This window comes from Nannospalax galili, unplaced genomic scaffold, assembly GCF_000622305.1.
Source record: "Nannospalax galili isolate Female #2095 unplaced genomic scaffold, S.galili_v1.0 scaffold1096, whole genome shotgun sequence".
Taxonomy (NCBI): domain Eukaryota; kingdom Metazoa; phylum Chordata; class Mammalia; order Rodentia; family Spalacidae; genus Nannospalax; species Nannospalax galili.
This window is the reverse complement of record NW_008338289.1, coordinates 1,821,531-1,833,329: the sequence shown is the minus strand read 5'-3', so window position 1 is coordinate 1,833,329 and position 11,799 is coordinate 1,821,531. Positions and strand designations below refer to the sequence as shown.

General features: G+C 42.5%; 2 pseudogenes; both read left to right on the top strand.

The window, feature by feature from the left end:
• The first annotated feature begins 1,117 nt into the window (after positions 1-1,117).
• Positions 1,118-1,449, top strand: LOC103734203 (annotated as a pseudogene).
• A 4,155-nt stretch (positions 1,450-5,604) lies between these two features.
• LOC103734212 lies at positions 5,605-6,316 on the top strand (annotated as a pseudogene).
• The last annotated feature ends 5,483 nt before the right edge of the window (positions 6,317-11,799 follow it).

Here is an 11,799-nt window from a genome sequence, read left to right as displayed (position 1 = left end):
CCACAAGGATGATGTATGAGTAGATTTACTGTACACGTAGGTCATTATGTAGAAATCTTTTTTTGTGGTGAGCACAAGGATGGGATTTTGTGTCATTGTCCTATTCATTGACTATACTTTTTCATACATTGGATTTTGGGGGAGGGTGGTAAACCTGTCTTTACAGTGTTGTGGCAAATTGATTCTAACCTCAGAAAGGGTAGACTTAAGAAGTCAAGTACTTGATCAGTTCCTTACTAACTACTGGCACTGGTTCCTCATTTACGTTGGTGGTAGAGAAGGCAGGGTGGGGTCAAGGGAGTCTCAGAGAGAGTGGGGAAACATCAAGACATCCATCTACTCAGTGCTTCCAGGTTGTTGACAGCATCTGAGAAGGAATTCTAGGAGGAGTCAAAAGTAAAGTACTTAGAGGATGAGCAATCAAGAGGGAACCCAGGCTTAAGAGAACCTTAAATTGGTAGGAAATGTGGGGTGTCTGGGAAAAGTTGAAGTTAGAGGATAAGATCAAATTGCATTGTATACATGTATTAAATTCCATAAGGATAAATAAAAATATATTTAAAACTAAAATTCTATGAAATATAGAAGGAAGGCATGCCTCCAAACTTTTTATGAAGCCAATATTGTCCAGATAGCAAAACCAAATAAAGACACACACACAAAAGCTATAGACCAGCGGGGCATGGTAGCAAGCGCCTTTAATCCCAGCACTCAGGAGGCAGAGGCAAGCGAGTCTCTATGAGTTCGAGGCCAGTTTGGTCTACATATTGAGTTCCAGGCCAGCTGGAGGTACAGGGAGACCCTGTCTCAAAAAGACCAAAGTTAAAAAAAAAAGCTATAGACCAATCTCCCTGATAAATACAGTTACAATTTCCCAATTTAAAAAAAAAAAATTGCAAACAATTTAAGAACACATGAAAATGATCATTAATCATGATGAAGTTGGTTTTGTTCCAGCAATGCAGGGGTGGCTCAACATAAATCAACACGTTAGTCTTGGGGACGAGGGGTGGGGAGCAGGAACCACTGCGGACTGCTCACATACTCACAAGGCAGCAGTGGTCTCTCCATCTGGTAATTGTTCTTTTCCCAGAGTCTCTGCTGCAGAGGGAGCATCATGTTGGCGGAAAACCCCAAGGCGGCTTCAGCAGAGGAACAGAAGGAAATGATGGAAGATTAAGTGACTAGTCAGGGGAAAGCTAAAGATGGAAAGTTAAACGCAAGGTATCCTCACCTGGGACAAAGGCCTGGGAATTCCAACTGTTTATGGAAATGATTGCAGAAAGGGCAACAGTGTTTTGATTCTGGGGATTACAACGTGGTAAAAGCAAAGAGGAAGAACAAGCAGCTTCCCACTGCAGGCAGGTAAGACATTGTAACCACGTTCCCACACCACGGGGCCTTCCTCCAAGGGAACCATCCCTGGTGGCTACAAAGCTGGCAGGCTGATTAAAGAGCTGAATTTCATAGAGTCAAATTTCTTCTTACTTGGCCTTCCCCACTTCCTGCTTCCTTTCATTCAGACCATTTGAGACTGGCAGCTTTGCAGGTAGTGGTAGCGTGCTGCTGTTGAAAGGGAACATACATGTGTAGAGGTTTTGATAAGTTTAACAGTGCTCTGACACAAAGGACGTGTTACAGCAAAGAAAATCATCCATGTTAAAATAATTGTATATAAACCGGGCATGGCGGTTTACCCTTTAGTACCAGCACTTGGGAGGCAGATGCAGGCAGATCTCAGTGAGTTCGAGGCCAGCCTGGTCTACATAGCGAGTTCCACGCCAGCTGGGGCTACAGGGAGACCCTGTATTAAAAAGACAAAAAAATAAAACAACAACAAAAAGAATTGTGTATATTATCTAACTTGGTTGTGGGACTGGTTCCAAGCAGCGAGCAGGTTTTACAATTTCGATGTTTCGGCTTTCCTTACTTCATTGTAATCAGAGATTTGTATGTTACTCTTATTCAGTATGACCTCTGTGTACTGACCAAACTGACTCCATTTTGGATAAAGTAGCTATCTTAGAAGCTTAGCCATAGTGTATTTTTAGCTCAAGGATTGTTTTCAGAAACCCTGACCCCTTTCCCCCTTACCTTCCAGGAGAACGCTGCCATGGTCACTTGCTCTCTAGACATATAGAAAACAAAATTGTTATGATATGACTAACTGCTGATTCTGGCTTCTGTAACTTGCTTGCTTTGCTATTTTAGGGCCCCTTGACATGTAGACTGAGATCACCCTCCACCCTGTTATTCGGGGACCACCTTGTCAACATTCCTTTTTGCAGTTTTTAGCTTTAAAATGTCCCCTTTCCCTCTCCGTCCCCACTGCAGCACTGTAATCCGATGCAGAGACTTCAGTCCAAGCTAGCTTGAATAAAATCTTTTACCCCGATCTGAATTGAGTCTGGTGGTCTTTCCTCAGTAGTCCCGGGTCCATAACATCTGTTGTATTGATTTCTTCTGCATTTCCCTTCTAGAGTTTGTGAAACAGAAGTTTAAGATGACAAGTTAGAAGAAAAATCACATAATTCAAACAAAAGTAGATGGGATTCAAAAGATTCAAATAATTGCTGGAGCTGGAGTGGCCTTAAACCTCTTTCAGCTCTAACAATCACATTTAACTTGGGCAATATTTGTCCATTCTGGTGTAACTTGTGTGACTTTAGTGCTTAACAGCTGTGGATGAAGCCAATGCTCTTCCTCAGTTCTGCAGTGTTGGGATACCCTTGTTTGCTGAAGATGGGAATGAAGTGTTCATGCCCATGGACCATTACAATCACTTTTGTGCCATTTTTTGTAAATACAATAGTGTTGCACATTAAAATGCCTATATTAATTTCAAATATTAGAAAGAAGATCATGTGCCAACCAGAAGCACAAGACTTCCTACAAAAATCTCTGTATGCCAGCCGGGTGTAGTGGTCCATGCCTTTAATCAGAGGCAAGAGGATCTCTGTGAGTTCAAAGGCAGCCTGGTCTACATAGTGAGTTCCAGGCCAGCTGGGGCTGCAGGGAGACCCTGTCTCAAAAAAACAAAAAAAACAAAAACAAAAAAAATCTCTGTATGCCATTTCTGCTTTTGTATAAGAATAGTTTATAGTCTTGACCTTATCAGAATACCAAACTGAAATTTTTTTTTTTTTTTTTTTTGGTCTTTTTGAGACAGGGTCTCCTTATAGCCCTAGCTAGCCTGGAACTCATTATGTAGACCAGACTGGCCTTGAACTCACAAAGATCTGCCTGCCTCTGCCTCCCAAGTACTGGGACTAAAGGTGTGCACCACCACGCCCAGCTTCTTCCCTCAAGTTGTAAGTCTGTATCTTAATGGGGATCAGCAGCCTGAGCTGACACTGTTTGTACTCCTCATCTTGGACCGGGACAAGGCCTCCTCTCTTTTGGCTCCAGGCATCATTTTGTGTGTTGGATCCATTTGTGTACCTGCTTTCCCATTGTTCTACATCATAGATGGTGCCTTGAACATGAAAGCCCCGACACTGGGGTCAGTCCTGCTCCACACTGGAGCCAGGAAAGCAGCAGATTCAGTACTATGCTCGATGGTAATTTTATCATTCAGTTATATGTACATACATCTGTGGTGAGCAAGTACATTAGTCTGCAATACGTATAACTCATCACAAGATTGATACATAGTTTGTTTTATTCATGGATCTTTTTAAGCCATCACCATTACATTAAAACATCAGACAAGATTAACCAGAAATCAGAGAGACCATATTGTCCTGACCACCACAGGGATCCTCTAGTTTGTGGCAAGTGTGTAACACCTGATTGAGTTTTAATTTGTAAAACAGATCATTGATATTTAACCTACCTCAACACTTGAGGATCTGTGAAATACTAACTGCCCCAAATAAAATATTACTGTCTTTATCAAGAGTAAATTTCTTCACCAAACCAACCCATCTTTGGTAAAGTAGCAGTGCTTACATAAAATCTCAGGGTTTTCCAGGAGAAAGACCTGTAATTACAGATGTGTTAGGTATGCTTGCATAGCCTTGTTACTGAGGCTTGAGAGAGAGGTTTTAGAATTTCCTGTGTTTGGTTCTGGATGAAAGCTCAGTTTATTGAAGATACTGCTGCAGGCTCTTTGATTATCATAACTAGTGAAGATTTTTATGAGGTGAGCCTTATTGTCCATTTCTATTTCAAAGTTATGTTTGAGACATAACTGATGTTAATGTTTGGGTAAACTGAAGCTGGAGCTAAAAATGCTAAGTGAAAACTGGCAGAAGACTAGAGCTACCTATTTTGTATTTAGTAGCTCCCACTTTTGATAGTCATCAGGGGCATTTCCTCGAAGGCTACTCCTAACAGTTATAGCTCTTGGCTAGCCAGTTGATTTGGGTGAACTGAGGGAGCATGTTTGTACTGGACAAGTTCTTCCATAATCTTGTGCTGCTGTTCTAAAAATAGGTCTTAACTGTCCAAGGCAGTCAACATAAGGCTTATCATTTCAACCATTAGAATTAGTTGCTCTTTTACTTGCTGTAACCAAAGTATACCTCTGACTATTTATTGATAGTCGTGACTAAGTCAGATTTGTATTCTTAATCTGAATTTTTTTTTTTTTTGTCTTTTTTTGAAACAGCGTCTCCCTGTAGCCCCAGCTCACCTGGACCTCACTATGTAGACCAGGCTGGCCTTGAACTCACAAAGATCCGCCTGCTTCTGCCTCCCAAGTGCTGGGACTACAGGCATGTACCACCATGCCCGGCTCTTAATGTGACTACTAAAGTTTTATTAAAGCTGAAATATTAACCCGAACCATGCTCTAAACTTGGTGTTTGATGGGCATAAGCAGGTAGCCTATAGGAAGAGAAGCTCTGAGTGGCTGCCTGAGTCGTGTCTATGCTGGCCTCAAATCCCCAGGCATTCATGCATTACTTGTATCTCATTTTCCTCACCATACCCATCCCTGAAGCCCACTTAGGCACTTACTAAATAATACTCCAGGCTGGTGAATTATTCATGTTTAATATCCTTTCCAATATGCCACCACTTAGGGAAATTTACATTTCTAAAGCACTGTCTTCATCTGGATAATATGAACTGCTGCCCCCATTCTAACTCAGCATACACTGCCGGCCTCATCTGGATCTCTTTCCCTGATTCACTATTATATGGCTTAAAAATGGGGATCAAGTGCAACCGATTATGACTAGTAATAATCAGATACATACAGATTAGAGATGCATGCGCCAACATCTCAGTGTTATGCCTCTCCCTCCAGAGTGCTGGGATTAAAGGCATGTGCTACCATGCCTGGTGAAGATCTTTTTTAAAGATTAAAATCTCATTCAATTTTATGTCTTTTGGGGCTTATACTGAGTTCAATATTGTATAACTGTATTAATTCAACTGTGAACCTAGAAACTTACATCCACTTGTGAAAGAGATGGACTCTTGCTCTGGAGTGTGTTACTGAACACGTTAAAGCTGTAATGAAATGCTTCTTCTAATCATGTAGTTATTAAAAATTAAAAGAAAAAATGGGGATCAAGTAAGTCAGCATTGGTGGAGGCCTCCTGTCAGCCCAGCACCAAGTTGTGGGCTGTCATTACTCGGCACTTTGGAGTAGGCATGCATCTTTGTCCCTTCTCCCCAGGTTCTGCCTTAGATCTTCATCTTAGTGACATAAATACTGCGTCCTTAAAGACCTGGAAGAGAAGGACAGCTGACAGGTTTGAACAGCATCCCTGGGAGCATCTGGAACTTTGTTTCCGGCAGCTTCTCTCCTAGTCCACCCCCCATTCTGAACTCTGGCCCCTGAGCTTCCTCGAATACAAGTCCAAACAGTGTTGAGCTGGCAAAGGTCAGGCGGCAGCTAGATGAGGCCAAGAGAAGATCAGGCAACAGGAAGAGTCTTGGCAGCAAGTGAATCAGGCCTGTGAGGCCTGGCAGAGAGAAGCCAGGAGGCTAAGGAGCGAGCTCGTTTGGCAGACAGTGACCAGCAGCTGGCCCTGCAAGAAGAGGAGGAGGTGGATGCCCAGGTCAAGCGGCTGCAGGAAGAACCTGAAGGCCTGGGCTTGTCCTCACTGCCAGGGCTGCGGCACTTGGGGGACATCAGCGACATCCATTTCTTCAAGTTGCATTCCTTGTAGAGCCAACTACACCTGGACCTGGAGGCCATGGATGGGGTGATCTTCCAACTCGTGCCAAGCAGTGTGTGGCCTGCCGGGAGCAGGCCCACTGCACTGTCCTGCAGCCCTGCCAGCACCGTGTTCTTTGTGAGCTGTGTGCAGTCAGTGCCCCCGAGTGCCCCTACTGCGAGGGCCAGCCCCTCTCGTGGTGACCAAAGCCAGGTTCCACTCCTTTCCCGATGAACAATGCAGAGGCCATGGCGTACCATGTGCCACTAGTGTTATAAGTGCCTCCAGTACCACCCATGTCAGAGCTTCAGTTGATGCCACTGTCCACCCCATGGCCTTTTGTATTGCTTTTCTTACCCACCATGTCCCACCAACAGTGTCAAGGTATTCTCAAAAATCTTAAAAGCACCACCAAACCCACTGCCTGTCCCTTGGGCATGTGGTTGGTGCCCCAGTCGTGACGCTGCTGTGGCCAGGCCAGTAGGACGTCAGGCCTCCTCAAGGCACTTTGTAAACTGAGGAATTTAGTTGGATGTTATAAATTGTATACGCTGCTTTCTAGGTCCATGTTTTTTAATATGCAGTAACATGAAGCTTTATAAGTACTGTGAACTTGAAGTTTCATGTAAGTTTGTTGTTAATTCATAGTAATGGTAACTACATTAGCTTTCATATTCTGAAACTCCTTGAGAAATGAACATTGATTTAGTAGTGAGGAAGACCTAGGATTTTTACATTTTAAAATTAAGTGCAAACAAATAGTATTTATAAGCAGAATGGTTATTGAAAGACACATATAACCTTTAGATGTTTTTAATTTTATGACAGGAACTAATTTTCCTAAACATGTGCAGGCCCACGTGTAGTTGGAGTTTTATATTCCAGTATTGTAGAGTGATAACCAGAGTTCTATCATGCACTGTGTGATTCGTGGCCACTTCTAAGTGCCCAGGCCTTGCAAAAGAAGTGAAGAAATTGGTTCATTTGGTTTGTTTTCTCCCTTGAGACAATTTCATGCTAATGAAAAGTACAGCAGAAGGCTCAGACATCAGAGGATTCTGAGATAACGGGAAGGAGCTGTGTTCTGATGTCTGTAATGGCAACCGTGCTTTGTAACCTCTGAGTCGCCTGGGGCATTATGGCTTGCACTGAATGAGGGGTCTGTGAACCCAAGACTTCCAGTCTGCTGCACCTGTGACTGCCCTCACCTCTAGCCAATCCAGAACTGCCCAGTGGCATTGTACAAGTCCAGGCGACAATTTTAACTGACATTTGGTACCTGAGGTGTATGTGCAGTAATCAGAATTCATCTGCATGACCATCGTGGTGCCTCAGTGGCCTTACTATTCCAGTTCTGCTGCAGTCCCCCATCAGCTCCTGAGGCAATGTCAGACCCCCAACAGCTTGGCCTTGGGCCCATGGCTCAGATTCTGTCAAGAATGTGTCTAGGGCTGTGCATGTGAGCCCTCTCTGGTCAGGACTAGAACTGACCCTGGAAATCTAGAAAAGAGACATCTGTCCAGGCAGACCCTGCTCTCTGTGGCAGACTTGGGCAGGGCAGGTGCCCCACCTGCAGGCTCTGCCCAGGTCAAGAAGTGGCTGGCAGATTCTCCTCTCCTATGTTTTGCCAAAGACTATTAATAGCATTTTAAAGTGCAAAGTGACTAGGTAAAACATTTTTATCAGTGACCAGATTAGAATATATTTAATACAGTACATTTAAAAGCAATTTTAATATAAGAAAAACTGATAGAAATGCTCATCATTTTTAAAGGAAGAGGATCCTTGACATTCCGTGGCTAGTCTATTTAAGGTAACTATTGACCTTGTTTAATGATATTGTTTTTAATTATAGTGATAATGATTTATTAGCTCAGTACCTAGATCATGTATATTTTGTGCTACTGTTATGAGGTTTAAGATTCTTATTTTTTTTATATATTTTATTTTTTATGTGTATGAGTGTTATGCCTGCATGTAAGTCAGTGCACCTGTGTCATGTGATGTCCGCAGAGGACAGAAGAGGCAGTTGGATCCCCTGGAACTGGAGTTACAGACAGTTGTTAGCTGCCATGTGGGTGCTGAGATTTGAACCCAGGTCTTCTGCAAGAATAGTCAGTGTTCTTAACCGCTGAGCCATCTCTCCGGGCCCAAGATTGTTTATTTTTAGTCATATTTATGCACGTGTTTCCCATGTCAGGCCTTTGGTCTCTGTGGTGACAAGACACTGTGACTGATATCTCATCTGGACATTTTCAATTTGTTACAAGCACTGAGCATTAGATTGTAAGCTACTCTGGAGCTCCACAGCTAACATTCCAGGCTGCAGTGGTGGCAGTTACAGGGCTGCTGTGCAATGGCTGGGAGAAGCAGGACTGCTTCCCATGAAGGGAGCTTTGCTGAGCATCTCCTCTTCTAGGACTAGGCTGGGCTCTTGATGATAGGTGCACCGGGGGAGGACTAAAGAATTTCCCTGAGGAGGCTGCGTCTCCCATCCATTCCAGCCCTCCTGTGAGCTGAGGCTTCCCAAAACCTCTCCTGGATGGGAAGGGCTGAGGAGGGGAAACATGGGCTTAAGGCCCATGAGTGGGTGATGGAAGGAAGGGCCCTGGGTTTAGGAACCGAAGCCCTGTGGTTGTGGGTTCACCACTGTCCTGTTGCCTGTTGTCATTTGACTCTCTAGTGTTAAATATTAGCAGTAAACGATTGGTGTTGCAGTTTTGTGTACTTACCTGGTTGGCAGACCTTCCCCCAGTGTGAATGCACGCACTTGTGGATTAATTTATGGAAGCCCCCATGTGAATTTCTTTTCAGCCATTAGTTGAGATTGTTATGTGAATGGAATCTTCTTAACCTACAAGGTCATATTTATATTGCATACCCATTTACTTGTAGTGAATTGTTTAAAGTTGTTAACACTTGTTTAAATTTTTTTACACTATAGCATTTATGCAATGGTTTACAGAATTCATGGAATTATTTTTTATCAGTATGGGAATTAATTAAAACTTTGAATCTTTAAAAAAAGGGGGGGGGATCAAGATGGGCATGGTGGTGCACTCCTTTAATCCCAGCACTGGGAGGCAGAGGCAGGCAGATCCCTGTGAATTCAAGGCCAGCCTGTCCTACATAGTGAGTTTCAGGCCAGCTGGGGCTACAGGGAGACCCTGTCTCAAAGGAAAAAAAAGGGGGGGGATCAAATGAACACTGGCAGAGAAAAGCAATTTGATACTTTACTAGTATTGGCCTTCTTAGTCAGGAGACCTGTGGGTGTCACTCTATAAATTACTGGTGGTGGTGATGACAGCCATTTGTGTATGTTTGTATTATGTTATTGACCAACTAGACAACAATGAAATGGAACATCTTGGGCTGGAGAGCTGGTGCAGCCATTAAAGGCTCAGACGCACAACCAAAAAGACTGGAAACATCTTCCTCCTCAGGTACCATACCCTCAAATATGTTACTGCATCTCTACTGTTTGTTAGGCTGTAGGACACTGCCTGTATTCAAAGGGTCTATGTAAATGCCTTTTTGTTAAAGATGTTTGTAGATTTGGCAGTAAAAGCTGAAATTTGTCAAATAGCCCTGCCAAAATTATACTTTTAAAATATCCAAAACATTCAAAATTTATCTAGCTACTTTTATTGATTAAAAGAAAAACAAATGTAAATCATTACATAAAGCCAGGCGTGGTGGCGCATGTGCCAGGTGTGGTGCCTTTAATTCCAGCACTTGGGAGACAGAGGCAGGTGGATCTCTCTGAGTTCAAGGCCAGCCTGGTCTAAATAGCAAGTTCCAGGTCAGCTGGGGCTACAGGGAGACCCTATCTCAAAAAGACCAGAAAAAAAAAAAAAAAATCATTACATAAAAGGACTCAAAGACACTATGTGATCATCTCAATAAATGCAGAGAAGGGCTTTGATAAAAACCCAGCATTGCTTTGGGATTAAAGCCCTGCAGGGAATAGAATGGAGGGAACACCATAGCATTATGGAGGCCTTATACAACAGCTCTACAGTTGAGTAGCATTCAGAATGGAAGAAAAAAACTAGATCATTCCCATTAACACCATGACAAGTTTGCTATTTCATGTCTACTCAACATAATGCTTGAAGTTTGACCTAAAGTATAAGATAAGAGAAAGAAACAAAAGAAATATGAAGGAGGGGCTGGAGAAATGGCTTAGCAGTTAAGAGCATAGCTGCTCTTGCAGAACAGCTGTCTTTAATTCCAGTTTCAGGGAATCCAATACCTTCTTCTGGCCTCCACAGGCACTGCACCACACAGGTACACTTCCATACATGTATTATGGAAATGGAAAGCTTCTGCTTTGCAGCTGGAAAAATTGTGAGACAAAAGACAGGTATGGGGGAGGTGAGCAGGAGTCTCCCACCCTGCCCCCTGTGGTTGCCCAGGATGGAAGTCTTTGTTTTCCAAAGTTTTCCACATTCCTATGACTTTGCTTAATTATCACGTGTACCTTTTACTTAATTGTCACCTATGTGCTGTTTTGCCTTTTGTTTACATTTCCCCACACAAGAGTATAAAAACTCTCCAAAACTTGAACAAGGGGTCTGACTCCTTTTATTCCTGTGGTCAGTCCTGCTAGCATAAAATTATTAAACTTCCTCTCCTCACTTGACTTCTGCTGTTGGTCTCTGGTTTTCCTGTAACACATGCCAGATGCCAGCAAAACACTCATACACATAATAATAATAATAATAATAATAATAATAATAATAATAATAGAAGCCGGGCACGGTGGCACATGCCTTTAATCTCAGCAGAGGCAGGGTAGAGGCAGGCGGATCCCTGGGAGTTCAAGATCAGCCTGATCTACAGTGAGTTCTAGGCAAGCGGGATACAAGGAGACCCTGTCTCAAAAAAACTAAAATAAAAATAAAATAGAAATTGAAAAGGAAAAAGTCAAAGTTTCTGCATTTGCAGATAATATAACTCTGTACATTAAAGACCCTAAAGCTCCACCAGAAAACTGCTAGAGCTGATAAACACTTTCAGCAAACTGGCAGGATGTATAATTGATGTACATAAAGAAGTAACATTCCTAAATACCAATGAAAAACATACTGAGAAATAAACCAGGGAAACAATCCATTCTATCTGAAGTAGCAAAAAAAGGAAAAGAAAAAACAAAGAAAGAAAACATGGAGTAAACCAGGGAAACAAAAGAACTCTACAGTGGAAACTGCGAAATACTGAAGAAAGTAATTGAAAAAGACTTAGAAGATGAAAAGATTTCCCATGCACATGGATTGCTAGGATTAAGTATGTGAAAATCACGTCCTACCCAAAGCAATGTGTAGATTCAAAGTTGGCCTGATTAAAATTCTAGGGTCATTCTTCATAGAAATACAAAGAAATCTTAAAATTCATACAGAAACACAAATGACTCAGGATAGTCAGAACAATTCTGAAAAATAAAAATACCTCCGGAAATATCACCATTCCTGATTTCAAGTCATACTATAAAGCCATAGTAATACAAACAGCATGGTAGTTGACAGGGTGTGTAAATTTCAGGAGAGCCATAAGCTTCATTAGAGGAGGCCATAAAGACAAAATTTTCTTAGAGTGGCTAACAGGCCCTAAATTGGCAGCCTGGCCTTGCTCAAGCCTGGCCTCCCTTAAGCCAGCCTTATCAACTGTTCACACCCTGGACTGA